General features: G+C 57.1%; 1 protein-coding gene across 1 annotated transcript in view; it reads left to right on the top strand.

The window, feature by feature from the left end:
• Window positions 1-662: 662 nt before the first annotated feature.
• Window positions 663-13,541, top strand: part of ATP2B4 (ATPase plasma membrane Ca2+ transporting 4) — an 84,602-nt gene continuing 71,723 nt past the window's right edge. The window contains exon 1 of the mRNA XM_025193978.1: window positions 663-893. The gene's annotated coding sequence lies outside the window, so the exon portion shown is untranslated. The remainder of the gene's footprint in view (window positions 894-13,541) is intronic.

Raw genomic sequence — 13,541 nt, 5'->3', positions numbered from 1 at the left:
AAGGGCTCCTAAACCCCACAAGGGCCCCACCACCACAGCAGGACAGGGGTTCAAACCCTTCCGTGTCTTCTCCCTTGAATCAAACAGGCCCTGCTCTGCAGGTCCATGGGGAGCTGCTGGGAAAAGCAGGTTTGCACAAGGAGATTGCAAACCCTGGGCAGGAAATGCTGGGGTGGGTTTCTGCCTCAACCTCTCTCTTGAAACACCATTCTCAGATACAGGGGTGTAGGTTGTGGCCGCCTTGATCTAAGGACACAGGCAAAGACAAGGTTGTGTGGGTAAATCGGGTCTCTTACTGGAGATCAGACTGACTTTTTACTCGACCGACTGGGGGGGAAAAAAAAGAGATCAGGTTTACCCGAAGAACCTTGTCTGCCTTCTCTGACACTGGTTTCTTTCCTGCTTGGGTTTGCAAAGGCAGGCATGGAGCAGAAAGCAAGCGGCAGGGGGGATACTGCTGTCTCCCCCTCTCTCCTCTCCCCCCCCCGGGCCTCTGCCCCCGGAAGTGCCGGGGAGCTCCCACTCTCCTGCGGCAGAGGCAGCGCGGGCACTTCTGCCTTCCCTTTCTCCCCCTTAAATGCAGCCGCAGCAACAGGGCGAGCACGAATCCACCTTAAGAGAGCGCCTCCTCCTCCTCCTCCTCCCCGGGATGGGGTGAGCCCCGGCCCCCTGCGGCCGCGCCCGGCGGGGGACAGGGCGACGACCCGGGGCGGCTCCGCAGCCTCCTGCCCCTGCGCGCCCGGGACCAGCCGGGTCTTGCGCCCTCCTCCCGGCCGCGGCCATGCGGGGCGGGCCGGGCTGCGGGCGGCCGGGCAGGACCAGCTGCAGCCCATGAATTAAGTGCGGAAGCGGCTCCGCCTCTCGGCGCCCCGAGGAAGCCGGCAGCCCAGGACGTGAGTTTTTCTCTGCTGCCCCCTCCTCTGCCCGGGAGCTCCCGTCAGCCTGACCGGGGCTTCGCGATCGCTTCCCCGGCTATAGTTAGCAGCTGCCGCCGGCTCGGCGCTTGGGACCTGCAGAAACTTCGGAGCGGGGTTTCCCTGGGCTTTGCGGGGGCGTGAGTGCCCCAGCCCCAGCCCCTCCAGCCAAGGGAAACTTTGCCTTCGCTCCCTGCAGCACAGAGGTGGGGGCTTCTCCTTCCCCTTCTTCTCCTTCCCCTCCTTGCCCTTCTTCTTCCTCTCCTTGCTTCCCAGGCTGGGGCCATGGTGGGATCTTCCCCTCCCCAATAACCCCCAGGAACCAGAGCAGCCTGCCTAGGGGTTGTCGGGGTGCTGGGGCTGCGCGGCTGCTAAAACAGGGACCTGGTTATGTCGTGGTGGGTGCACAAAGCCGGCTCTGTGTCCCCACCGCTGCCCACCAGCCTGGCTTCCTTTTGGGGGGTGGGATTTTGCTGCCCCAGCAGGGTCTGAGCAGTGCCGGTGTATGAGGAGGGCTTGGCCGTCTGTGGGTGGGGGCAGGAGGCCTGGCAGGGATGCGGGCGTGTGTGCAGGCTGCTCAAGGGGGCTCTGACTGCAGGGAGAGGGTGGGAGCGTGGTGGAAGGCTGGCACTGGGCGCGGGATCTGTTGCGGCTGCAGCAGGTGGGTGGGACGGGCAGCAGGCTGCTGGAGCGGGCTCAGCCGGAGGGGGAGGCAGGCTGGCAGCTTCAGCTCCCCCTCCCTGCTGTGCTGTGGCTGGGGTAGGGTGCAGGGGCAGAGATGAGGGGCCAGAGTCAGATGCCCTGCAATAGCTGGGATGCAGTTTGTGGCTCTGGGATGAGGCCCTGAAGAGGGGTTTGGGGGGCAGGAGGGGTTGCAGGCTCTGCTGTCAGCATAGCCAGCTTGTTCTGGCTGGGGCCCGAGATGCACCTGGATGTGAGGAGGCGGGGGTGTCTGTCCGCTGCACTGGATGGAGAGGATCCCATCTCTGCAGCTGACTCCGGGCCTCTTGCTGCAGCAGGTGGGTGACCCACCCCCTGCAGCAAGGAGCGCTCCTATCTGCTTCCCCCCCAGCCGCCTGCCAGGTGGGCAGGAAGAAAAGCTCCAGCCTGGGAGAGTCCCATCTGTTGCGCTGAGTCTCCTTGGGAGAGCTGCATCCACACGCACGCATCTCCCTGCCCTGGCTATGACTTGGTCAGCTTGCCCTTGGAGGGGCAGGGAGTTTTCCCTGCTGGCTCCAGCCTCCCTTGTGCCCTGGCTGGCTTGCTCAAAGGCCACAAGGGGTTATCCACAAGTCGCATCTCCTGTTCTGCGTTGTGGTGCGGTGGACCGCTAGGATAAGGCCCCATGGTGGGAGCTGGAACTGTGCCGGTCTCAGCCCAGGCTGCCATCAGCCCATGCTGCACAGCAGCACCATTCAGCATCCGCTCTCTTGCCACCCCCTGCCTGGGAAGGGTTGGAACAGCAGCAGGGTGCGGGCTGCAGGTCGGGATTCGGATGCCGTGTCTGAGCTCTGTGTGGGAGCCCCAGGCGGGAAGGGCCGGGCGTGGCGTTGGGTCTGGCGCGAGGTACATTTGCCTTTCCAGGGCTGGTGGCCGGAGCAGCAGGTGGGCTGCAGGTGGCAAGCGGGGAGAGGCATCAGCAGGGCATGCTGGGGAGCAGGGGCTACTGCAGGCAGAAATGTGTGTGTGTGTGGCCAGCGTTGGGCTAGTGGGGCATGCGTCGGGGTGGGATTGCAGTGTGCTGGCAGTGCCGGCCGGGCCACGCCTGGTGCTGGCTGTCCCTCCCTCCTGCCTGCACCGCTCCAGCCCATCCAATCAGGGTTTAAAAGAAACAAGCCAGGCAGAAGGAAGGGGCGGTGGTGGTGGGGGACCCAATCTAGCTCCAGACAAACGCCCTGGCTCTTCTGACTCCTGCCTGCCCGCTGAGCCCCCTCCCAGGTCCCAAATGCTCTGGAGGCCGGGAGCTTCCCTCCCTCTTGCTGCGCATCTGGTTTGAATCTTGGAGCTCTGTGGGAAGGTGGTTCCTGTTATGCAGCCTGGAGTCAGGCTCCCTGTGTCCAGCCTGGACCCTATCCCCTGCCCTCGGCTTTTCCTTCCTGGGAGGAGATTGCGTAGGCTTGAGGCAGCTCGTAAGGGCTCCGTGCTGGACCCTGCACGCAGGCCAAGCTCTCTGTACAGCCAAGGCCCGTGCAGAACAGAGGAAAGGAGTGGGAGGTGGTACAATGGGTTATTGTCCTCGTACCTCCGGATCCAGGCTCTGCTCGTAAACAGCATCCGTGATCCGCGTGAGCTGCCTGTCTGCAGTGCAGCCCCCCCTGAATGGGTCAGCATGATGGCCAGGCTGCAGGGCTGGGGGGCGGGGGCAGCCTGGCTGGAATAGACATGTCCGCAGAGCTCCTGACTGGAAGGACTGGTGCAGCACAGAGGGGCATGGGTGGGAGGGTGCGGAGCACAGCGTGGGGGCGAGACGCATCTGTGCAGCTCTCCTGGATGGAGCCTGGTCCCAGTAGATAAGTGGGGCTGTAGGTCTGGCCTGAGGGTGGGAATGGTGCAGGTGCGTTGAGCCGGGGCAACGTGCCACAGGGGTTTGTGCAAGTGGCCTCAGCTCTGCGTGGCTCCTGATGCTGCCCTCAATCTTTCACTTCTCTGAGCACTGAGATTCCCCTAAATATTTAATTACAAGCGAGAGAGAGAGAAGCAAGCCCCTCAAGCCCAGCTGCCTGCAGCAGCACGACAGGCCCTTCTGGAGCTCAAGGCTGTCGTGAATGTGGATCCTGCCAGGCGGCTGTCTCATTCTTGGAAGCTTCTGGGGAAAGGCCTGATGCTGGGGATGGGACAGAAACTGCTCAGGCCAGGTCAGGCTGGTATTTGGCTCAGCTGATAGGTAGGGAATTCTCCATGCTCCAGCATAATGTAGAAGAGAGTTGGATGGTCCCTAGACAAGCCCCAAATACACCTGGCAAGCAGTGTGTTGTGATGCCCGCTGGTCCCCTTTCATATGTTCTTGTGACCCACTTTTGGGTTGCAACCCATGGGTTGAGAAAAGCTGCCAGCCTATGAAAGGGTCACAAACAAACTTTTAAAATGGATTCTCCTTTAAATGAGAAAAATGTGGGAAACTGGGTTTTCGCTTGCAGGCTGGCACAGTTCCAGCCTACAAGGGGCTGCTTGGGTCCTCCCCTGCCCCACACACTGGGGAGCTGAGGGTTGGGGCCAGGGGTGAGAGGCAGCAGGGTGGGAGTGAGGGGCACCGGCAAGGTTAGGGGACTGTTTCCTACTTAAACTACTTACTGGGTCAGGACTGACCATCAGTGTTTACAAATGGGTCCTGGTGCAAAAAAGGTTGAGGACTACTGCTGTAGGGCATCTTCAGAGGAAACCAAGGTGAAGCAGGTCAGCCTCCTATCAGTTGCCTGTGCAAAACAATGGGAAAATGTGCCCTTTCAATGCCCCGTGCCCTCACAAGGGCTCCTAAACCCCACACGGGCCCCACCACCACAGCAGGACAGGGGTTCAAACCCTTCCATGTCTTCTCCCTTGAATCAAACAGGCCCTGCTGGGAAAAGCAGGTTTGCACTAGGAGATTGCAAACCCTGGGCAGGAAATGCTGGGGTGGGTTTCTGCCTCAACCTCTCTCTTGAAACACCATTCGCAGATACAGGGGTGTAGGTTGTGGCCGCCTTGGTCTAAGGACACAGGCAAAGACAAGGTTGTGTGGGTAAATCGGGTCTCTTTTATTGGCCATCAGACTGACTTTTTACTCGACCGACTGGGGGGGAAAAAAAGAGATCAGGTTTACCCGAAGAACCTTGTCTGCCTTCTCTGACACTGGTTTCTTTCCTGCTTGGGTTTGCAAAGGCAGGCATGGAGCAGAAAGCAAGCGGCAGGGGGGATACTGCTGTCTCCCCCTCTCTCCTCCCACCCGGGCTCTGCCCCCCGAAGTGCCCGGGAGCTCCCACTCTCCTGCGGCAGAGGCAGCGCGGGCACTTCCTGGTAGTGCTCGGGGGAATAGGGACTCTCCCATTGCTTGCTGGTCCCCCTCGGTCAATTTGTAAATGGCCAACCAGGTCGCCTCTCAGCCTTCTCTTGTGGAGGCTGAACAGGTTCAGGTTCTGTAGCTTCCCCTCGTAGGGCCTGCCTTGCTGCCCCCTAATCATGCGGGTGGCCCTCCTCTGGACCCTCTCGACGCTGTCCGCATCCCTCCTGAAGTGCGGTGCCCAGAACTGGACTCAGTACTCCAACTGCGGCCTGACCAGTGTCACATAGAGAACATCCTTCCCAGTTCTCGCTCCCTGGAAGACTGTGGAGCTCCCTGACTGGGAGTTCCCTGCTGTTTGCTGCTCTACTCATCAGAGGTGGTTCAAGCACCCACATTGAACACCTTCAAGAGAAAATTGGATGCTTATCTTGCTGGGATCCTATGACACCAGCTGACTTCCTGGCCCTCGGGCGGGGAGCTGGACTCGGTGATCTTCTGAGGTCCCTTCCAGCCCTAATGTCTATGAAATCTAAACCCAGGCGTGTGGCTGGGGACCTGCTCTCCTTTCGAACCACAGAGATTTGCTTTCTCTAGACATTTAAAATCCCCTTTGCTGCTCTGGGGGTAGTGAAAGCCCTAGTGTAGATAGGTGCTGGTACCCTTGGTGTTGCCCCTGGATCCTGCATCGGTCGGGTGGCTAAAATGCTAGCCCCTGCTCCGGGTCTGTAGTTGAGGGCCACAGCAGGCATGGTAGCAGCTGGAGATACTGGTACAAAAGGCCTCTTATAGACACAGCAAAGAGTGAAATCTGAGTGAGGACAGATCCTGTGGGGTGGTGAGTAACAGGGAGAGGCCTCCCTATTGTCCTCTGGTAGGCAGAGAGAGAGCTCCGCCCAGAGCCTGAGAGCTTTCCCTGCCCACCCAGTTGGCCTTGCTCAGGGCTGCCAGGCAGGGCATGCATATGGATGGGCTGTGGCCACTCCAGCAGTCTGTTATCCCATCTGCCCCCTGTTTCTGCCTGCCATGGGCACCTAGATGGCAAGTTCCTTGGCAAGGAGTCATCTAGTCCCTTTAAAGCACCCAGTCTCAATGGGGCCCTGATGCTGGAGTCCTGTTGTCCACCCTATCCTGGAACTGGTGACCTTGCCAACGTGATAGGGTCTTGGTGGAGCTGGCAGTGAGGAGGAAAGGCCTGCTGAGACTAAATCCCCCTGAGTTTTCTGGTGCTTGCCTTGGTCTTCATCCCCTGCCTGTCTCTGTCTGACCTTGGTGATGTGCCAGAAGGCAGCCAGATGCATCTCGCAGAGCAGGTGTGAGGGATGTTCTCATCTCCCTGCCTGGGGTGTGATTCCTACTATGCCCAACCTGGTACTTTTTGGGCCCCTCAGCTGCAAGATGATCAGTGGTGGACCCCAGTGTGATACTAGGTCATGCTGTGAGACGGGGGCTGGCAGTTCCCTTGACCGTGTGCCAGGGCTGGGGTGTGTTCTGGGCATGCAGCCACCAATACCAGCCCTGCTGGATTCTCACGTGGGGAGCTTGCGCGTTGTGCTTCCTCTGCTTCCCCTCCATGCCTTCTGGGGTGTCCTGCACAGAGCTGTGGGGAGGGTTGACCAGGGCGGTGCCTGCGTCTGGATGCCTGTCAGAGCCTCGGCTTCCCTCCTGCTTCCCAGCACCCCTCCTGGCTTGTGGGGGAGCTTCTCTATGCTCCCCCTTGCTCGCTCTGGCAGTCAGCTGCCAAGAGAGGCTGGGGAGGGGCTTGTGGAAGGCTGCAACTCCATCATCTGGCAGGTTACAGAGCAGAGTCGTCAGTGGCCCTGCTCAGTTGTGCTGCCCCCCGCCTCCCCCTACCCCCTGCCAGCGCTGGCTGAACATATTAGATGCTGCTGTGGTTCTGGGTAGGAGGGGTGGCTGCCAGCTTGGTGGGGACCCTTCCTTCTGATGCCGAGGGCATCCTAACGAAAGAAGGTCCATCCAGTGCCAGCCTCCCAAGTGGGCATCAACATGTAAAGCCCATACAATGCTTTGGGAATATCTGGACTGAGGGAGACACGACCCCAGCTCCACGCTTGTAATAAGTAGCACCTGGAGGATTTCAGCTGAGAAACCTCGGCCCCCGGCAGCCGCCTCTGGAGTTCCCAGGGGGGCATGATGAGGAGGGACGGGTGGGTCCTGCTGTGGCATTGCTGTTCCAGCTGGCCCTGGGAGCCATGTTCCCTGGCGTCTCCTCCCTGGGGTTTTCCAAAGCTGAGCTAATAAAACATCTGACTTTGATGTTTTAATTAGTTGCTTTTTTGGCTCTATTGTGGAGGGATAACAGAGTTTCCATAGACTTTGAAACCTGCCCTTCCATTTGTCTTCCTTCACCCGCAGCCGGTCCTTGCCAGGAACAAATGCCTGAGACACAGAGTGCATCGGCGCCGCTACCTCTGTGTGGTGTGATGGCCTTCCCTGTACCGTGGCGGATTAAATATTAATGAGTAACACTTTGCCCTTCTGCAACCACCTCTGTTGGAGGCTCTGGGAGCTGGCAGCTGCCTAGCTGACAGGTTGGGATGCTGGTGAGGCCTATGGATACTGTGCCTGGCTGCTGTGGGGTTTTAGGAAAAGGTTAGATGGGGACTTGGATGATTTGGATAGGGACACCTCTGCCTCAGGCAGGGAGTTGGGCTAGATGATACTGGGAGCCCAAGTTTCCTGTGACACTTGTGAGGTAAAGCTCCCATCTGCTTTGAGGCCCAGGGCAGCATTGCCATCTCCATTTCTACAAGTGGGGGAAACTGAGGCACAGGAGGAGAGGGTGACTTGTACCTGGCCTGGTCACCGAACTGGAACAGAACCAAGCTTTTGCCACCGCGGCATGCTCCTTTCCAGTTCTCTGGGCTCCCAAGTCCTATGCGGAGGAGCAAATGCGGAGGGGAGTGTGGGGGTGTGTGAGTTGCTCATTGCTGTTCTGCTCCTCGGTTTCCCCACCTGGAGGATGGGATGCTACGGGCTCCTCCGGTCTGGTTAGGGTTTGTCGCCACGATTGCTGCCTGCTGAGAATGGCGAGGGCCCATGGTCCAGCGGAACGGTGGGATGCAGAGCATCTGGGTTGTGTTCCTGGGTTTGCTGTGTGGGCTCTCTAGATCCCTTCTCTGCCTCTCTCCTGTCCTGCCTTTACCTGCCTTGTCCATTTGGGCTCTGAGCTCTTTGGGCCACATTGTCCTTACAATGGATATAAGCTGTAGGAGGCTGGCTGCTGTGATGCACAGAGCTGTGAGGCTGTGATGGCAGGAAGCCTACTTGCCCCAGTCAAAATCCCTGTGCAGGTCAGGCAGGGGCAGGAGGATGTGGTCCAAGTTACTATAACCATGGGACAGAGTCTGTTCCCCTCCTGCTTCAGGACTCGGTGCTCTGGAAACAGGGGGGGTTGTTCTGTCCTCTGCTCAGACTGAGTTGCCTGAGACGGAAGGTGGAGCATCTGCAGACATCCATGTCCTGTCCCAGATGTTTCCCTAGGGTGCTGGGTCCCAGCAGCAATGAGTTTGCTGCCCCATCACTCCCCACGTGTCAGTAAGGCTTGCTCTCGGGATGGCGAGCAACCTGTCCGCTTGGGCAGCTGTCAGCAAGGATGAGCAGCATCCTGAATCCTTAGTTCAGGAGGTGGCTGATGTCCCTGTCCCTGTCCCTGCCTAAATGCGCGTACTCGGATGTGTTGGACTGGGACTTTCATATGAAGCCATGCTGGCTCTTCTGTGACGATGTGCCAGTCGATGCCAGATGAAGCCAGGCTGAGGACTTGCCCTACTGACTGTGCACTGCTTTGATGGGTGGTCTTGAGCATTGCACGTCTATGGCAGAGATGAGTCTGTTAGTCCTCAGCTTCAGTAAATAAGCACCTGGCTGCACTAAAACCCACTGGTGCTTCTTCAAGTTCTCTTTGATTCTGCTCAGACCTCTGCTACCAAAACTCCTGTACTGGTGGCTGGAAGTCCCATTGGGTTGGGCACTGTCTAAGCACCCATGAGTCACTAGCTCACTCTGAAGGTAGGCGTGGGAGGCAAAGGTTGATGCATAGGGCTGGGCAAACTGCATTGCAGCAGTTGTGTACAATGGAACTACTGCCCTGGAGTGTAAGAAATTAGCTTCTAGTTCATCTGAGGTAAATGAGGCGGGTGGTGCTGTTAGGAGCTGAGTCTTGCATTTGCAGTTTCTTTTACTCAGGACAGCTTGACTAGCCCATATGTCCGCTGGCTCTCAATGGAAGAGACGGTGGCAGAGAGGAAGGCTATTACGCCCACAGACGGGGAGCTTGAGTGTTTTTGGTGACTTTGCCAAGGTCCAGCAGGGTGTTTGTAGCAGAGCCAGGCATCCAGCCCAGCTCTCCCACGTTTCCTGGGTAGTGTTGCCTTGGTTTTCAGCCCTTTTCTGTGCAAAGACCTAAAGGGATGGGTGTGCTGCTAAGATGACTCCCACAATAGCCTCTTTGATTAGGTGGAGACACTATGGCCCTTTTCCTGATCCCCCAAGGGTTGGGCGTGCCAAATTCAGCAGAACGCATTGGAGAGCCATGCATTAGCCAGGGTCCCGCTGCTTATCACCCTGCAGCCGAATGGCTTTCAGAAGACGGCTGAGAGATTGGAGTCACCCGGTCTCTGGGTCAAACCTGCCCCCGGCTGCTCTTAACTGATGGTCGCCCATCATTTGGGGGCTGCTGGGGAACCTGCATGGCGCAGAGGAGGAGACTGACAGTAACAGGGCTATATGAGTCACAGGGGGACAGTAGGGGTGTGCTGGGGTCTAGGAGCTTGCTCAGCAGAGGTCAAGCCTTGGCACATCTGGAGGATGGTCTTCCCTCTGGTTGGGGAAAGCAGCACTGCTTCAAGCCGCCTGCCTTGGTGAGGGTCAGAGAGGAGAAGGCCGTTCATGGGCTCCTTCGTTCCCAAAGCTAAAAATAAGCCGGCTGGCCCTTGGAAGGGTGACAGGTGTATCTGTTACCGCCGGCCCAGCTCCAGGCTGTGTGGGGGCTGTGGGGGTGCTGCTCTAAAAGAACAGGAGCTGGGAAAGCCGAGACGGCCTTGTGGCAGGTTGGCCAGTGGGCCTGGGTTTCCTTTCGGACATCTGGGCAGCGGGGTCTGGACTGAAGTGTCCACGCCTTAGCGTTTCGGAAAGGCCCCACGGTGACTCCTGCATAACCTTTGCTCTTTCTCCCAGAGCAGGACGGGGCTCGGGTTCCCGGGGCCGGGCTCAGATTTCGGACGTGAGGGGTCTGGTTTGCTGAAAGGCTTCCCATTGCCCGGAGGGCCCTTGCTGTATCAGCCGGAGCATTCCTGTTCCTCCCCCCCAACGCCACCCCCATTCAACACGAGGCCCCCTTTCCTGCGTCCCCCACCCAAATGGCTCCCATGCCTCTCCGCTCTACCGCTGCCATCTGTCCAATTAACCCAGTAGCATCTGTGTCCCACATGCATCTGTTTCCCTTTGCTGTTCGCTATTGCAAGTTGCTGACCTTGGAAATGCCAGCGCTCGCAACTGCGAATCCTGCCCGCTGCTTCCTCCGCCCCCAGCCCACAGCACCTTTTTCTTCTCCCGTCTCCACCGAGGCAGGAGACTTTAAATAATTGAATATTTAAATGCCATGCCTGCCTCTCGGCCCATTGTGTGCGCGGTGCTTCCTGTCTCCTCTCCGTGCTGTGCTCTCCCTCCTACCCTCTCGCTGGCTCCTCAAAACTCTGTATTTGTGCTAAGCTCAGCCTCGGCTCAGATCGTTTCCAGCCGAACTGCGTGATCAGGGATCTCCCCCAGCCACTGGGGTAATGAGTTTATTGTTTTAAACTGCAATTAACAACTCTCCCATGGACTGTAAGAGCATCAGGGCAGGAACTCTTATTGTTCCTACATGCTATAACGCAGCATGGTGTGCTGGAGGTGTCTCTAACTTGCTCGGTAAGCTCCTCAAGGTAGGAATTTGCCTGTCTGCATAATGCTGTGTAAACCAGTGGCAGCATTATGCAGTAAACGCTACATTAAATGGTTCTTGGACTGGAAACTGCCAGCCCGCAGCTTGGTTCTTCCCCGCAATGTCCTATCTAATCCATTCTGTTTATGTGTTTGCCGGGCTGAGGATAAGCACGTCAACGAGATGCAAACTTGTCTATGAGGCAAGCCTGTGGACTTGAACCCAGTGACGAACTTGGCTGATAACTCGGACATAGGGACGATGAGTTGTGTGCATCCCAAATTGGACACAAGAGCGACTGATGAAAACGGAGCTCACTCTCCCCTACCCATACTGGCTCTGAAGTGCCAATATGATCTTTAAAACCAGGTTGTTGCCCCAAAGGCAGCGGAGGAAGTGTGTTCTGGTAAAGCCCTGAGTTGGGACTGGTTTAATGCATCTAGCAGGCTCCCCAAGTGACTTCTGAGTTATTTCTTCTTTGCCCTACCTCATTGAGCTGGTTCTGGGGTGAGTCAATGGATGCTGGTGTGTACAGCCCAGTACAACATATGAACCTACAGAGAGAGGTTTTGCAGTTAAAAAGGCAGGATTTATTACACCATAATCACAAGCTAGTACAACAGCCAAGTGCAACAAATGCCTAACAAGAGAAAGTGTTATTGTTAATGCGGGTCCCCTGGGAAATTAGGCAGGGGAGTTACAGCACTTCAGTAATGCGCTTGTCTTATCTTGGTCCTTCCAGTGTCCCTGTGCTAATCCCCTAATAATGTCTTCACGCATGCACGTTGTCTGGACATCTCTGATCAGTTGACCTTGACTCTCCAGGAGGTCCCCATGCAGTGCTGGTCTTTGATGGATTGTTATGGGCATGTTTTCCGTGGGCGCTTGGAAACTTTGGGCCCAGCAAGAGGAGAGCATTAATCCACTATGTTGCATGTGACCTTGGCAGAAATGATGAGTAATTTGGTTGCAGTGCGGCTTGGGCTGGCCGGCTCCGTAACCAGCCTGTATATGGAAATCTCTCCCTCTGCACCCGCTCATGCCTGGGTGAGAGAACATACAAGGCAAGTTGGTGACCCAGTGACCACATCTGGAAAGTTGGGGGAGCCAGTTCCTGTCATTGGAAACACTGGTGGTTGGATCATGCTCTGCATGTATAAAGCAACAGTGGCCTGTGTTTTTTTTTCCAAAGGAACTGGTATGGATTTTTTTGTTTAGGAGACTAAAAGGACTCGTTTAGAAGGGCTTGCATTTCTTCCTCCCCCACCATGAGGTGATCATCTTTTCAAGGCGCCTCTTAAAATGGAGTAGCTAAAACTGAAGGGACCCCCAATTTGAGAACTTAAAAGCTGGTGGAGTGACAAGTGTATATGTGAATATCTGTGCATACAGGGATGCATATCTTTGTAGGTACAAATGTACTGGGGGGAAAAGGGGTGCGCTTGGTGCTTAGAAACCAGTAGCTACTGGTTATAGAGAAGAGGCTCCCAGAACCAAGTGGGAGGCAGGGTGGGATTCTCCATGGGTCCACCTCCTCCCCTCCAATGGCGAGCCAGAATTGAAAACATCCTATCTCCTCTGTTACGAGTTTAATCCCATGGGCTGCTACACTCATAGGGAACTCGCATTACCCACACAGCTGCTGGGTGACAAATGCAGCTAAACAGGGCTCACGGGAGAGATCCTTCTCTGCCTGCCTCACACGGCCACTGCTGCAGTTGGCAGTGTTCCTAATATTCCCCGCAGCTGATGGCACGAACCGCAGAGACCAAGCTCCCCTTCGTCTCTTGGAGGGGTCCCTCAGGATCCGGCGTGAAGTCTGTTGCGTGGGGTAGTGTCAGCCCTGCTCTGTCCATATATTATGGTATTTGGTTCCTGGGGCTCTCTGTCCTGTGTCTTTTGCGAGCCTTGTAAAGCTGCTTAAGAACCAGTTTGGAAAGGAACGGAGTGAACGTGGGAAGGGCCCCAAGGATGCAGCACCCAGAGAGCAGGGTGACATGGGGAACTCGCGGCTCTCCGAGGTTCCCTGGCAGCCTGCCTCGCAGCTGGTGTGAGCCACCGGTAGGACTGCGGGAGCAGGACTATGTCCAATGGCTTTTGCAATAGGGTGGATGTAGAGCTCACCTGTTGGCACATGCTGTATGTATTCAGCACCAGCACGTGGTGCAAGCTTCTGCAACGAGCTCAGCACTGAGTTTGCTGGAAATTTTGGGTCTGGGTGACCTGAAACAGGAGTCTATGGTGGAGCCAGGGGGTCTGAGTCCCCATCCAGGCTCTGACCATGAGGCTGCTCAGCCCTATCCCCTCAATGGCATGGTCCTCCTACGCATGGCCCTGAACCCAGCTGACTGCCTGCGCTGGAGGGCAAATCCCTGCTGGGACTTTCCTGGCCCCTTTCTGTGGTCCCGGAGCAGTGGCCTCGACTCCTGACCAGCCGCTTTCACGTCTTTCCATTTAGTTCTTTCCTTACTCAGCCCTGTTTTTTCCACTCCTCTCCTCCCAGCTCTCCATCGCAGCCTGCCATCTGCAGACCGTTACACTCATTTTCTCCGGGCACGGGCTGTCTCTGCCTCCCCGAGTGCCAGCTCCCAGATCCTGTTGCTTCTTTATCTAGCTCTTCCGCACAGCACAAAGTTCATCTGTAGCCATAGTCAGGGGTGTCGATGGAGAGATGGTGGGGGGCAGGCAACAGGGTGGAATCTCCCCG

Source organism: Alligator sinensis, unplaced genomic scaffold, assembly GCF_000455745.1.
Source record: "Alligator sinensis unplaced genomic scaffold, ASM45574v1 scaffold872_1, whole genome shotgun sequence".
NCBI classification, from domain to species: Eukaryota; Metazoa; Chordata; order Crocodylia; family Alligatoridae; genus Alligator; species Alligator sinensis.
The sequence above is the reverse complement of the archived record's forward strand: the minus strand, read 5'-3'. Positions and strand labels throughout refer to the sequence as shown.